This window comes from Phoca vitulina, unplaced genomic scaffold, assembly GCF_004348235.1.
Source record: "Phoca vitulina isolate PV1807 unplaced genomic scaffold, GSC_HSeal_1.0 scaffold11, whole genome shotgun sequence".
NCBI lineage: Eukaryota > Metazoa > Chordata > Mammalia > Carnivora > Phocidae > Phoca > Phoca vitulina.
Window position 1 is genome coordinate 36892148 of NW_022589714.1, and position 14635 is coordinate 36906782.

The 14635-nt window shown below is 41.8% G+C and overlaps 1 protein-coding gene across 1 annotated transcript in view; it reads left to right on the forward strand.

Annotated features, from left to right (window-relative positions):
* Positions 1-257: 257 nt before the first annotated feature.
* The window catches only part of RCAN2 (regulator of calcineurin 2), a 265414-nt gene continuing 251036 nt past the window's right edge, over positions 258-14635 (forward strand). The window contains exon 1 of the mRNA XM_032409713.1: positions 258-377. The gene's annotated coding sequence lies outside the window, so the exon portion shown is untranslated. The remainder of the gene's footprint in view (positions 378-14635) is intronic.

Below are 14635 nucleotides of genomic sequence, written 5' to 3' on the forward strand. Positions count from 1 at the left end.
GGGGCTTTCGGTTTCCTGGGGTCTGATTGGAGGTTGGCCCGATGAGTCGGAGCTGGGGGCGCGCCCATCTCCGCTGGCTCCTGCGAGAGCCGCCGGCTCGGCCCCTCCCCGGAGCCGCTTTGTCCCGGCTGACGGCGGCCGAGGTTGCGGGGAGGAGCGGGCGGGAGGCCGAGAGCCGGGGACACACGGACCTCGAGACCGGGAGGCGGGGCGCGCCGCGCACGGCCCCACGCCCAGGCCCGCGGGCACCGCGCCCGCCCCCACGCGCTCGCACCGGCGGGCAGGTGAGCAGACAGCGCCGCGCCCGCAGTCGCCGGCCCCGCGGACGCCCGAGCCGCCGCCTCAGCCTCTGCCGGCGCATCGCGGACGCCCAGCAGGTCGGTTATGTAACCGCGCTGGCCCGCTCGCCCCTGCGCCCTGTCCTGTCGGGGCTGCGCGCTGCGCCCCGGCCGTGCCGGAGGACGCGGCAGGGGGCGGGCGAGCGCGGCGGGGTTCTGGGGCCGGGCGGGGGGGGAGGCAGCGGCGGAGGGGCGGAGGGTGGTCTGCTCCAGCTGTCAGCCCCCGCGGCCGCCTGGGGGGGTGGGGATAGGGGACAGAGGTCTGCCTTGACCCCCCTCTAGAGGGCGCGGGTCTCAGAGAGCCCCTACCCCATTCCTAGTGGCCCAAGAGTTCGCCTTTCCAGTAGCAGCAGGTGCATAAGTAGAACAGAGAGGATGACGCCTGTGGCCCCCGGGACTGAGGTTTGGAGAGAGGGAAAGGGCAGGTGGACTACACTCTTGAGAAAAAAGGAAGAAAACGGAGAAACTCCTTTCCCAGTGCTTACAAAGAAGTGCCGGGGACGAGGAAGGTACTTTGAGGCGCAGCGGGCTGGGAATTGTCCTGCCTGGGATTAGCGGGCATGGGTCATCTAAAAATAACTTCAAGTTTGAAAAGTGAAATAGAAGGGAGTGCAGTGTGCCGAGTTTGTCTGCCTGTGGGATGCTTCGCTCTAGAAGTCACCAGAGGGAACAGGCAAATCCCGGCCGCCTGGCCTCACTGGTTTCCAGGGTGTCTCGGTTTGACTTTTAGTTAATGATTTATTCTCCAAGGCACTGTCTTTTTCTTATCCCAGAATGAATTATAGCGGAGTGCATGTTTCAAGTGTTCAATGGACATCTAATTTAGAGTTTGCTGCCCGAGCTTTTTTTTTTTTTTTTTTTTTTTTTAGTAAAAACAAAAGTTTCTGGGCTCCCTTTAACATACAGTCCCACAAATGAAGGTGAAAAAAATGCTACAGCGTTCCAGTCCATACTTCTTCCTTACTTCAGCTAGAATCCCACTTAACCTGGCACACAGAGGGTAGGCTTTAGAAAAAGTAGGACATTTTAAAAATTGCCACTCAACTTTCTCACATATTACATCAACATCAAAACACAGGGCAAATATATCACAAGTACAGGGCAACACTTGCTAACTGGCCCCCTCCATTCTGGGGAAACAATGAAGTCAGAAAATCTCAGAAGCTGGAAAGGATCAAGAAGCGGGTCAGCATTGACTGTGGAACAAGGCAGGGGAGTGAGCATTTGGCTGCTTTTCAGTCTAGCCATTGATTTTCTTTAGCCTTAGTGCTATTATCTTAAGTACAATCAGTCATTGCATTGAATTAGTCTACAATGTGAGTTGCGCTTTGCTTTCAAATCCACTGCAAATCAAATCAGCATTTATTGAGCACCTACTACCTGAGTCCAGTCCACAGAATTTTGTGAGGGGAAAAGTGTCCTCAAATAAAGCTACAGGATTGCAGGAGCTTTCGGAATGTCTGGTGTGTGCAGGCCCTGCAGAACCCAACTAAATCTGGGAGGATGTGGTGCTCTCTCTCCATTGATGAACATTTAAGAAGCCTAAGTGGGAACTTGAGAGATTTGCCATTTGCAAGTTCGTATCACACTCTTTTGAAAAGTACTTACATAATCGTTTGCAGTTAGTTATATATATTACAGAAATGAGCTTTAATTGAGATCAGCTTTGATAGTCACTGAGGTCTCATTTTTTTTTATTCCTTTTACTTTGGGTACCATCCACTTGGTTTATTCAGCAGTTCTTTGTCACGCATGTACTGTGTGTTATGTAGGTCCTGTGACAGTGGATAAAAGAATGAGGCCCATGCCTTTCAGGAATCAATCTAGCAGAAAAGAAGGATAAGAAAATGAGTGATAGTGATCAGTGTGGTGAATGGTTAGTGCAGATAGGAACAAGTTCATTGGAAGCCCAGAGAAGAAGGGTGGAGGGAATCTGAAAGAGCTTGCAGAAAAGTTCATGTTTGGACTACATTCCAGTAGGCAATTGCAATTTTCTAGAGAAGGGGCTAGGTAGGTGTTCCACATGGGAGGAAAGTTTGTATTGAAAGAACATCTGGGTGCTCTGAAGTGAGGGGGTGGCAGGAGAGTTGGGGGGGGTGTTTCAATGAGCCTGGGATGTGAATATAGTCTGCTGAAGAGGAGAAATTATACAGCCTTTATGAGAGAAATGATTTGATTTAATTTGTATTTTGCACAAGTGACTTTGGAGGTGATAAGTAGGTGGTGTTGCAAAAGGGGAAGGAGCTGAGATTTTAGACCACTGGAGTGATCCAAGCAAAAATAAATAAATAGATAAAATTAGTTGTGCCTGAACCAGATAGAATAGAGAAAGAGAAGAGAGATCCTCAGAGAGCCATTTCAGAGGGAAAATCAGAGGCACTAGGTCACCAAGTGGGTAAGTGTGTGTAAGGAGTTGATGTCTAGATGGATGGTCAGATTTTTAACTGAGTTAGGAATTAAGTGAGAAAGATGAGGTTTGAGAAAGATGGGGAATTTTAACTGAAATCGTTTCCTCTAAGATCAGGAACAAAACAAGGATGCTCACTCTTGCCACATAGTTCTGGAAGTCTTAAATACAGAGCAGTTAGGCCAGAAAAATAAATAAATTGAAAGGCACCAAATAAGCAAGGAAGAAGTAAAACTCTCTATTTGCAGATGATATATATATATATATATATATATATATATATATATATATATATATAAAACTCTAAAGACTCCACTAAAAAACTGTTAGAACTAATAAACAAATTCAGTAAAGTTGCAGAATATAAAATCAATATACAAAAATAAGTTGCATTTCCATACACTAATAATGAACTATCAGAAAGGGAAAGTAAAGAAACAATCCCATTTATAATTAAATCAACAAGAATAAAATACCTAGGAATAAATTTGTCCAAGGAGATGAAAGACTTGTACACTGAAAACTATGACATTGATGAAAGAAATTGAAGAAGACACAAGTAAATGGAGAGATATTCCATGCTCATGGGTTGGAAGAATTACTATTGTTAGAATGTCCATACTACTGAAAGCAATCTACAGATTCAGTGCAATCCCTATCAAAATACCAATGGCTTTTTCACAGAAATAGAACAAACAATCCTAAAATTTGTATGGAACCACAAAGACCCCAAATAGTCAAAACAATCTCAAGAAAGAAGAACAAGCAGGAGGCATCACACTTTCTGATTTTAAACTATGTTACAAAATTATGGTAACCAAAACAACATGGCATAAAAACAAATACATAAATCAGTGGAACAGAATAGAGATCTCCAAAATAAACCCACAAATATATGGTTAATTATTTTATGACAAGGGAGCCAAGAATATACAATGAGGAAAGGATAGTTTCTTCAATAATGGTGTTGGGAAAACTAGATAGCCATATGCGAAAGAATAAAACTGGACCACTGTCTTATACCATACACAAAAATTAATTCAAAATGGATGAAAGTCTTGAATGTAAGATTTGAAGCCATGAAATTTCTGTAAGAGAACATAGGGGGTAATGTCCTTTACATTCGTCTTGGCAATGATTTCTTGGATTTGTCAACAAAAGCAGTGAAAACAAAAGCAAAAATAAATGGGACTACATCAAACTAAAACTTCTTCAAAACAAAGAAAACCATTAACAAAATGAAAAGGCAACCCATGGAGTAGGATAAACTATTTGTAAATCATTTATCTGAAAAGGGTTAATATCCAAAGTATATAAAGAACACATATAACTCAATAGCAAAAAAAACCCCTAAACAATCCAATTAAAAAATGGACAGAGGATCTGAATACACACATTTTTTTTTTTTCAAAGAACACAGGCACATGGCCAATAAGTACGTAGAGAAGTGCTCAACATGACTAACCATCAGGGAAATGGAAATCAAAACCACAATGAGATATCACCTGACACCTATTAGAATGACTATTACCAAAACAAAACAAAACAAAACAAAAAAACAAGAGGTAAGTGTTAGCAGGTGTGTGGGAAAAAGGGAATCCCTGTGCACTGTTGGTGGGAATATAAATTGGTGTGGCCATTATGGAGAACAGCATGGAAGTTCCTAAATGAATTAAAAGTAGAACTATTACATGATCCAGCAACCCCACTTATGGAAATTTATCAGGAGGAAACAAAATCACTATCTTGAGAAAATATCTGCACCGCATGTTCACTGCAGCATTATTTACAATAGCCAAGAGATGGAAGCAACCCCAGTGTCCACAGATGAATGAATGGATATATATAGAATAGAATAGAATAGAATAGAATAGAATAGAATAGAATAGAATAGAATAGAATATTAATCAGCCATAAGAAGAAGAAAATCCTGTCATTTGCAACAACATGGATGGACCTTGAGGGCATTATACTAAATGAATAAGTCAGACAGAGAAAGATAAGTACTGCATGATCTCATTTATATGTGGAATTTAAAGAAACCAAGCTCATAGATACAGGGAAGAGATTTGTGGTTGCCAGAGAGTGGGGGATGGGAGGTGGACAAAATGGGAGAAGGGGGTCAAAAGGTACAAACTTCCAGTTATAAGATAAATAAGCCCTGGGATGTAATATATAGCATGGTGATTATAGTTAATAATCCTATACTGTATATTTGAAAGTTGTCTAGAGAGTAGATCTTAAAAGTTGTAATCATGAGGAAAAAAATGTGTAACTATGTGAGGTGCTGGATGTTTACTAAACTTATTGTGGCAGTCACTTTGCAATATATACAAACACCAAATCATTATGATATACACCTAAAATAAATATAATATTATATATTAATTATATATCAATAAAACTGAGGGAAAGGGGAAGTTAATGAGAAAGTAGGTTTGAGAAAGATGGGGAATTTTGACTTTCAACATCAAATGAAAATGCTCCATAGGCAATTTTGTTTTCAAAGGTAATTTCTTTATTTCTGGTGCTAACCTTCTACTCATCTCACCTTCATTCCTGAAACTGTTAGGCCTGCCTTTAGAGAAGATGGAGGTGAATTTGATAGCAGGAAGTTGTTTCTACCTACTTCCTCAAAGGTGAAAGTATGAGCTGTCAATTATCTGAACTAACTAGTAGTAACAGTAAAAATAATTTTAATGATAATAATAATATAACATTCATTCACTGTTTATGCTGAGCACAAAGAAGTTAGAGCTCCATGAATTATCACATTTGACCCACACAATAACCGAATGAGGCAGACGCTATTGTTATTCTCATAATTGATAAGAAACCCAAGGCAAAGAGAGAGTACCTTATCTAGGCCACACAATAAGAGGCCTGACCAGCACTCTGAATCACCAGTGTGAATTAATACCATTGGAATAAGTCCTATGAGTCTGGAATGTGTTTTTTACCCTATGTTTGAATATTTGTGGCCAATGCTGTAAAAGAGAACAGCCCTGAGTCAGGAGTCCTGGCTCGCATCTGGGCTCTACACCTGATTTGTTGTGTGACCTCTGCCAAATCACAGCCCTTCTTAGGCGTTAGTTGTTTTAAATCTGTACATTAATGGGAGAAGAGCTTGACTAGATGATCTCTAGAGTCTTGACATTTTGAAGTCCTGCCACCATGTCTCAAATTTTACATTAGAGCCACTGATTTAGGTTAAAATCATGCCTGCCTGGTAACTTTTAGTTTATTCTTATTTTAATTTTTTTTTGAGAGAGAGAGAGAGAGAGAGGGAGAGAGTGCGAGGGGGGAAGGGGTGGATGGAGAGAGAATCTTAAGCACATTCCACACTCAGCATAGACCCCGTCAAGGGGCTCAATCTCACCACCCTGAGATCAGGACCTGAGCTGAAATCCAGAGTCAGATGCCCAACTGACTAAGCCACCCAGGTGCCTGCTCACTTTTAGAACAGGAATATGACTACTACTACTGTTACCACTACCTCTTCTTTTTCTTCTCCTCCTTCTTAACAGTATAATGATTCAGTGGTTCTATACATTACTCAGTGCTCATGGAGAAGTGTACTCTTAATCCCCTTTATCTATTTCACCCATCCCCCCACCCCCACCCCTCTGGCAACCCTGTTTGTTCTCTGTATTTAAGAGTCTGATTTTTGTCTTTTTATTTGTTTTGTTTTTTCTTAAATTCCACATAGGAGTGAAATCATATGGTATTTCTCTTTCTCTGACTGACATATTTCACTTAGCATAATACCCTTTAGATGCATCCATGTTGTTGCAAATGGCACGATCTCATTTTTTTTTTATGGCGGGGTAATACTCCATTGTATATATATACCACCTCTTCGTTATCATTTCATCTATGGATGGACACTTGGGCTGCTTCCCTATCTTGGCTATTGTCAATAATGCTGCAGTAAACATAGGGGTGCATATATCTTTTTGAATTAGTGTTTTTGTTTTCTTTGGGTTAATACCCAGTAGTGGAATTCCTGAATCATATGATTCTATTTTTAATGTTTTGAGGAACCTCCATACCAATTTCCACCAACAGTGCCGGGCATGGAGCCTGCTTGAGGCTCTCTCCCTTTCTCTCTCTTTGCCCCTACCCCGCTCGCGCCCCCCCCCAAAAAATAAATCAATCTTACAAAATTTTAAAAAATGAAGAAGACTAACTCAGATGATGGCCTGTCCTTAACTGTGTGATGTGAACTAGTCTATAGTGCAGGTACTAACTAACACAGGGGTGTCTGATGTTGGGGGAGCCCAGTTCAGTGAGGGGAAACCTGAATGAGCACCTATGTGGAAGACTGTTCCATAGTCACTGATCAGTTTCTTTATCTTAGATGGGTCACTCAACTTCTATGGGACTTAGTTTCCTCATCTCTGAATAATTGGGGTGATTCATGTACATGTTGCACGGCTGCAGTAAGCAGTGACAAAGATAACATAAAGTAGGCACTGCATACCCGAGTGCCTCGTTGGGAGGGGCTCAGCCAATGGGAGTCCTAACCCCTCATTCCCAGCAGAACAGACAAAAGGAGGTAGAGCGTTTCTTAAGAAAGCCTTCTTCTACTTCATAGTTTGGCTCAGGGCCACCCCTTAACGAGCATCATTTCTCTGTCTTAGAAAGTAGTAGATACTGAGAATATAAAAACACATGGCACGTTAAAAACCTTCCAAGATGTGAATCTCAAAGTATCCATTAGTAGATATAAAGAAGGACTTGACCAGACCGGGCCAGGAGGAGGCTGACCAGGCTGTAGAAGTGGGTCCTGCTGGTGAAGTGGGGGTGGAGAACAAGATTTACAGACAAGAGGTAACTGCCGGAGGGGTGTTTTAGTATAAACAGAGAAGGCTGAAAGTCATGGTATAATCATACAAGGGAATGCTATGCAGATACTGAAAACAATGTTCACAAAGATTGTCGACTTTACATGAAAAGTTATTTAAAACGTTTGGTGAAATGCACAGAATGCAAAATTTGGTATTTTACCAAAAAATAAAAAAAGCTGGTATTTGTTGAATGCTGCCCTTGTTCCAGACACTGTGCTCAGCACCCTGCATATGTTATCTCATTTAATCCTTACAACAACTCCACCATGCGGGTGTTATCATCACTATTTACAGATGGGCACACCCTGACGATGGGGGGTGGGGTGGGTGGGAACAAGCCACTCAGAGCCCATTCTCTGAATCGCAGTTTCCTTAGCTGTACAAAATTAGGAAAAGAATACTTGATCTTCCTACCTTACAGAATCATGAGGATGAAATGCTGTGAGTCTGTGAATGTGCACTGAAAAATGCAAAGCCCTGCATGGATGTTAAGGATGATTGCCACGGTGGGGACCTCCCAAGAGATCAGTTATAGTTGGGCCTGGAGTAGTTGGGGAGGGAGGGCCACTGTGTATAAAATGCTTTTATAGAATGCATTACGAAAACTGTATTTCCTGGCCCTGTTTATTGATAGTTTGTTTATGATGCCTGTTTTTTTCAAGGGTAACTTGTCTATACTAAGACTTGACCAGACTGGGCCAGGAGGAGGCTGACCAGGCTGTAGAAGTGGGTCCTGCTGGTGAAGGGGGGGTGGAGAACAAGATTTACAGACAAGAGGTAACTGCCAGAGGGGTGTTTTAGTATAAACAGAGAAGGCTGAAAGTCATGGTAAAATCATACAAGGGAATGCTATGCAGATACTGAAAACAATGTTCACAAAGATTGTCGACTTTACATGAAAAGTAAATTCTTCCATGTAAAGAAGCTTCAACATTCCATAATACAAAGTTTTAGGCTCTCCTTTTGTCATATCATAAATAGGCCAAGATTACCATTAAAGAAATAGTATGCCTAGGGTTGGCAATCCTGGATCCCATTATTATGGGATTATTACTATGGCATCAAATAAATGTCGACAGAGTTTTCTTATTAACTTCCTACTCTGTGTTTGTGTGCATGTTGCCTTTGCCTTTAACCTGTTCCCTGTCCTTGTGTTGTCAGCCGCCAGGTGTCACATGTTGTAAGTTAATTAATCGAGTTGAAGCTTTTTTTAAGAAGCAGCCTTGAACTCAACCAAAGCTGTTTTTCAAGTCTCTTAAAGTGTACCATCATGAATGGTACTTTCTGGAAGCTAGAGAAAAGTTTCCAAAAATAGCTCAAACTTCCTGAAGTTCAGAATGCCCACAGAAAAGATTTTCTATTATTAGTATGGAAAAGGGACTTACTTTCATATCTGATTTCCCCCTACACAACTCACTTTGACACGGGGATGAAACTTGGGTTTCCTACGCCTTGGAATGTGTGCATAAGAAGATAGCGTAACAGTTAACAGTTGCTGTTGGAACAAAGAATTGTATGATTTGAGAGCTATATCCTAGTTTTTATTCCAGTTGCCTTAGCTCTTTGTGGGAATAGCTGCTTTGTTGTTACATGTACTTGAGATAGGCCTCCTACAAAATATTACAAGTTCTTTGAGGGCACGAGCCATGCCCTAATACTCCTCTTACGGTGATGGGGACAAAGTAGAAAAAGCGTGGACTTGGCATGAAAAGGCCTGCATTCTCATCCTGGCGCTGTCACTTCCCAGCTATGTAACCTTGAGCTTCTCATTGACCTAACAGTTATAGGAGCTGGTATTTGTTGAATGCTGCCCTTGTTCCAGACACTGTGCTCAGCACCCTGCATATGTTATCTCATTTAATCCTTACAACAACTCCACCATGCGGGTGTTATCATCGCTATTTACAGATGGGCACACCCTGAGGATGGGGGGCGGGGGGGAACAAGCCACTCAGAGCCCATTCTCTGAATCGCAGTTTCCTTAGCTGTACAAAATTAGGAAAAGAATACTTGATCTTCCCACCTTACAGAATCATGAGGATGAAATGCTGTGAGTCTGTGAATGTGCACTGAAAAATGCAAAGCCCTGCATGGATGTTAAGGATGATTGCCACGGTGGGGACCTCCCAAGAGATCAGTTATAGTTGGGCCTGGGGTAGTTAGGGAGGGAGGGCCACTGTGTATAAAATGCTTTTATAGAATGCATTACGAAAACTGTATTTCCTGGCCGTGTTTATTGGTTAGTTTGTTTGTGATGCCTGTTTTTTTCAAGGGTAACTTGTTTGTCTATACCACGACTTGACCAGACCGGGCCAGGAGGAGGCTGCCCAGGCTGTAGAAGTGGGTCCTGCTGGTGAAGGGGGGGTGGAGAACAAGATTTACAGACAAGAGGTAACTGCCAGAGGGGTGTTTTAGTATAAACAGAGAAGGCTGAAAGTCAAAGCCAAGGTCGAGAAAGGCATAGGCATTATGTGGAGTATAAGAAATCATCACCAGGGCTTAAGTGCGAGAGACAGGTGGGACATGGAATCTGCTCAGGAAGGCTAGAAATATTCCCCCAGTGTCTGCTGAGGTCTGTCTCCTTGGCAGGAAGACTAGAAACCCTCTGGCCTGATTTTTTAATGGTTTCTTTTTCTTGGACATAGGTGCTTTCTATAAAATTAAAACAGAAGAGTATAAAAAGAGAAAATTAAAATCACATGTATTACTATGAGCAAATGATAATTACTACTAACATTTTGTTGTATGTCCTTTCAGGCTTTTTATATGCATTCCCAACGTAGAATTGGGATCGTACTGTGTATAGAATTTTGCATTCTGTGCATTTCACCAAATGTTTTAAATAACTTTTCATGTAAAGTCGACAATCTTTGTGAACATTGTTTTCAGTATCTGCATAGCATTCCCTTGTATGATTTTACCAAATTCATTTACCTTCCCCCCTATTGTTGAGCATTTAGATGATTCCCAATTACCAAATTATCAAATTACTTTAACTCAAATAGATGGACCTTCTTAAGGCTTTCTCTGCCTGTTGACTTTGCATTTAATTGTTTTTCCAGGAGGTTGTAGCAGTTAACAGTCCCACAAGCAGTGCGTTAAAATGTAGGTCTCACCTCTGTCCTGCTTACAGGCACTTTTTTGGTGGAAGTGAGGGATGGTTGGTATTAGTGCTTTCCAGAGATAACCTTTACTCTGGAAATGTGCCTGCTTAACAATTACTTCAGGGAGGTTGGGCTTTTTTTGTGGGAGTTGAGAATGTGTGGGTGGAGGGATCTGGTAGATTTTACATGCATGAGGGTTTGTAGGAGAGTTGACGATAGTGGATTCACTTTTCTCCCTGTGGTTCTGTTATCAGGGGCTTGGCATATGATGCCCTGGGCCGTGTGGGGCCGGAACCCTGGCAACTGTCATTGCAGCCTCTTGAGTTACTAAAGCTGACTTAAACTAAGTAGAATAAGCAACCTCTGCTTCAGGGAGAACTGGTTCAGTTTGCCTTTAAATCCTGAAAAATAGGCACAGCAGGTTTGCATCCTTATTTGCTTGAGTTGGGTTTGACTGGTTCCCTTCCACTGTTGGCAGGGCCTTTGGGGCAAGCTTCAGACAAGCATGTCTTTTTCACCTTCCAGGAAATGGGACACGATGCAGAGTAAACTATTTTGTATAAATAACTAGGCTTTTCCATTGGAATCTTCTTAAAAATCACTTAAATGGTTATCATTCTAGAATTTTAACTTGGTGATTTATCAGATTAGTCTTTCACCAAAAGTCCCTGCATTCACTATTAGGCTATCATCAACCATGTTGGCTATATTGACCAATTTATTGAGATAAACAGCCAATTTGTATCATTTTCCCCCATGAAATTTTCTGCAAGACAGGCTAAATGAATATAATTTATTTTTTATTTTGACTTCTGTAGCCATTAAAGATAAAAGTCTAGTAATGGGGTCTCACCAGGACAAATCAAAGTCCAATTTATACGTATCTCTTGAGGTTTAATAATTTGTCCAGAAAGAAATTATTTATTTGATTATAGGTATCATATGAATTTTGAAATAGAGGATGGTAAATTCAGATAAATTAATGGTAGTTCAGGCAAAAATTTGTACACTCAAGAGCAAAGTCCCAGCTTTGACAAGACAAGTGAAAGCAAAATATTAATTCATGAATATGTTAATTTTTTCCTGCTATGTTGCATTAATGATATTCATTTGATCTTTTATGATGTATGGACAGCCATTTATAAAAAGATTAAATTTTGGTCAGGCAAGATATTCAGCAACTGATCTATCGTAAATATGTTTATTTGGTATCCTTTATTTCCTTATTTTTCTGTCTCTCGGTGATTTCTGTGCCACACACAGCTGTTGTTTAGTATTAAACCTCAAAATTTGACAAGGTGACATTTGGGTGAAGCTCTGTATTGAAATACTTGCTCGGTCAGATTTTCAAGGCGTACCTTCTGACCTTGCGTCTAAGTGCCACAGTTCATGGAGACCCCAAGGGGATTCTTGGCTCACATCTTGGATGTTGGTTTGGGTTCTACCTCCTGGGATATCATGGGTGGGGAGAGGGGATTCCTCATTCTGGTCTGCAACTACACTGGGAGGGCTGGTGTCCTTCTGGAGGGCCAGGGAGGTTGGCACGGCCCCCCCTACCTGTGTGTGGACTGATTTGGAAAGGTTGTCTCCTGGTAGAGGTGAGATAAATGGTAAACCTGGACAGCTTGCCTTGCCTTCCCTAGATGCAAGTTACTCTGATTCAAGACTTCCTTCAGGCTGTGTGAAAACTGTTCAGACCATTAAACCAGAAACTGAGGACATTAAGAAATTTAGCCTGGCTCTACATAGGCTCAATTGTATATTAGTGACATTATTAATAGCTTACATGGGACATGGGACAGTCCACAGTGGTCCTGTGGGAAAACCCAGATGTGTGGTTTTGCCTGTGTGGTGCTCTGCTTTTTTCATGCTGCTTTTTATTAATCTAAGCAGCTCCCGGGAGGCTGCAAGGCAGGTGCTGTAGCGATGACCCTGTTATTCCTGAAATGGCCTTCAGCATCTCCGAATGTGGAAATCTCCAAATGTAGTGGCTCCTCATGAGGCTTCTAGTTTTATTCTTTAAAATTGCTTTTTAAAAATCTCACATTTAAGTAGGACTCTACTTTTTGCAAAGGCTCTTGTCTTGGTGAGAAGGCCCAGTTGTATACCAGGCCTTCAGTGTTTCTTCTCACCTTGAATAGAACCTCTTCCTCACAGGACACCTGGCTGGCTCAGTTGTTAAGCGGCTGCCTTCGGCTCAGGTCATGATCCCGGGGTCCTGGGATCGAGCCCCGCATCGGGCTCCTTGCTAAGCGGGGAGTCTGCTTCTCCCTCTGCCTGCCGCTCCCCCTGCTTGTGTGTGCTCTCTCTGACAAATAAATAAATAAAATCTTAAAAAAAGAGAGAGAGAGAAAAGAACCTCTTCCTCTTAGCCCAGCTGTCACGATACTCTCACAGCCCTACCTGGCTATTGTCTTACAACTCAAGCCAAGGTGTGATACTATGAGAAGGTTATTTTATCTGAACAAAATCAGAAGTAGGTTAATGGATATTCATGAAAACCAATCCTAGGTATTTTTATGACAGTGTAAATTTCAAGGACATATCATTAAGGAAAGAAGATCCAAAGAATAGTAAAGATTAGAGACATTCACTAACTGGTGTTTGGGGGCTGTTTCCAGTGTTTCTGCCAGCCTGATGTGGTGGATTTCCCAAGAGATCCCAGTAGCACCCGTTCTGCCCCACCTCCCATCGACCATGAGCTCTCTTTGAGTTATTCTGTTTCTAGAAGGCTGATTCTAGATCATGACAGAGTCCTCCCTCTGACTTTGTTCAGAGACTTTCCTTTTAGAATCTGTCACCCCCATTTTTCTTCTCAAGGCCCCTCATCTCAGTGATCCTAAGGCTTTGAAAAGCTAAAATAATACTTCTTCCTTCCAAAAGACTGGATAAACAAGTAAAGTTACAGATAATCTTCTTCCTGAAAAAAAAAAAAAAAGTGATGTTCTGACGGTAGAATATAAACACTTAGCTAAAGGATATTTTTTTTTAAAGATTTTATTTATTTGAGAGAGAATGAGAGAGAGAGAGAGAGCATGAGGGGGGGAGGGTCAGAGAGAGAAGCAGACTCCCTGCTGAGCAGGGAGCCCGATGCAGGACTTGATCCCGGAACTCCAGGATCATGACCTGAGCTGAAGGCAGTCACTTAACCAACTGAGCCACCCAGGTGCCCCTAAAGGATATTTTTTTAATGTAAAAAAAAGAGAAACTTGTAGTCATTTGAAATCATCTCAATTTAAGAACATCTAGTAGAAATGGGTCATTATCTAGTTTGGCGACAGATCCTCCCTGAGACAGTTGTTTTCCTTGCCAGATGTTTTTTTATTCAGTTTTAATTATTCTTTTTTGATCAGGCCAGTCCTTTTAGTGATTTTCCAAAATTATGTCTCTTTTTGCTTTTGGGTTCCTACTATTGAGATATTTGGGGTTTTTTTTAAAGATTTTATTTATTTGAGAGAGAGAGAGAGGGAGAGAGGGAATGAGCAGTGGGGAGGGGCAGAGGGAGAGGGAGAAGCAGACTCCCTGCTGAGCAGGGAGCCCAACCCTGGGCTGGACCCCGGGATCATGACTGGAGCAGAAGGCAGACAGTTAACCTACTGAGCCACCCAGGTGCCCCTTAAGATACTTGTTTGCAGTCTTTATAGTACCCTGCTCATTGCTTAAGCCATTCATATACCTCTTTTCTTATCCTAGGATTGGTGGTGGCTTATTTTTAATATACGAATACCATTATGAGGTTATTCCTCGTATGTTGCAGAGCTTCTGTCAGTCTTGTCTGCTGTCAATCATGTCAATGTGAACGCTGCCAAATATGCACATTCCTTTCCTAATTACAAATTGACTTTTTTATGGCTACTTATTAGTGAACCCCAGGAGACCAATAATAATCATTGAGACAGGGCTGCTAGAGACCAGATATTATTTGTTCAGTTTCCT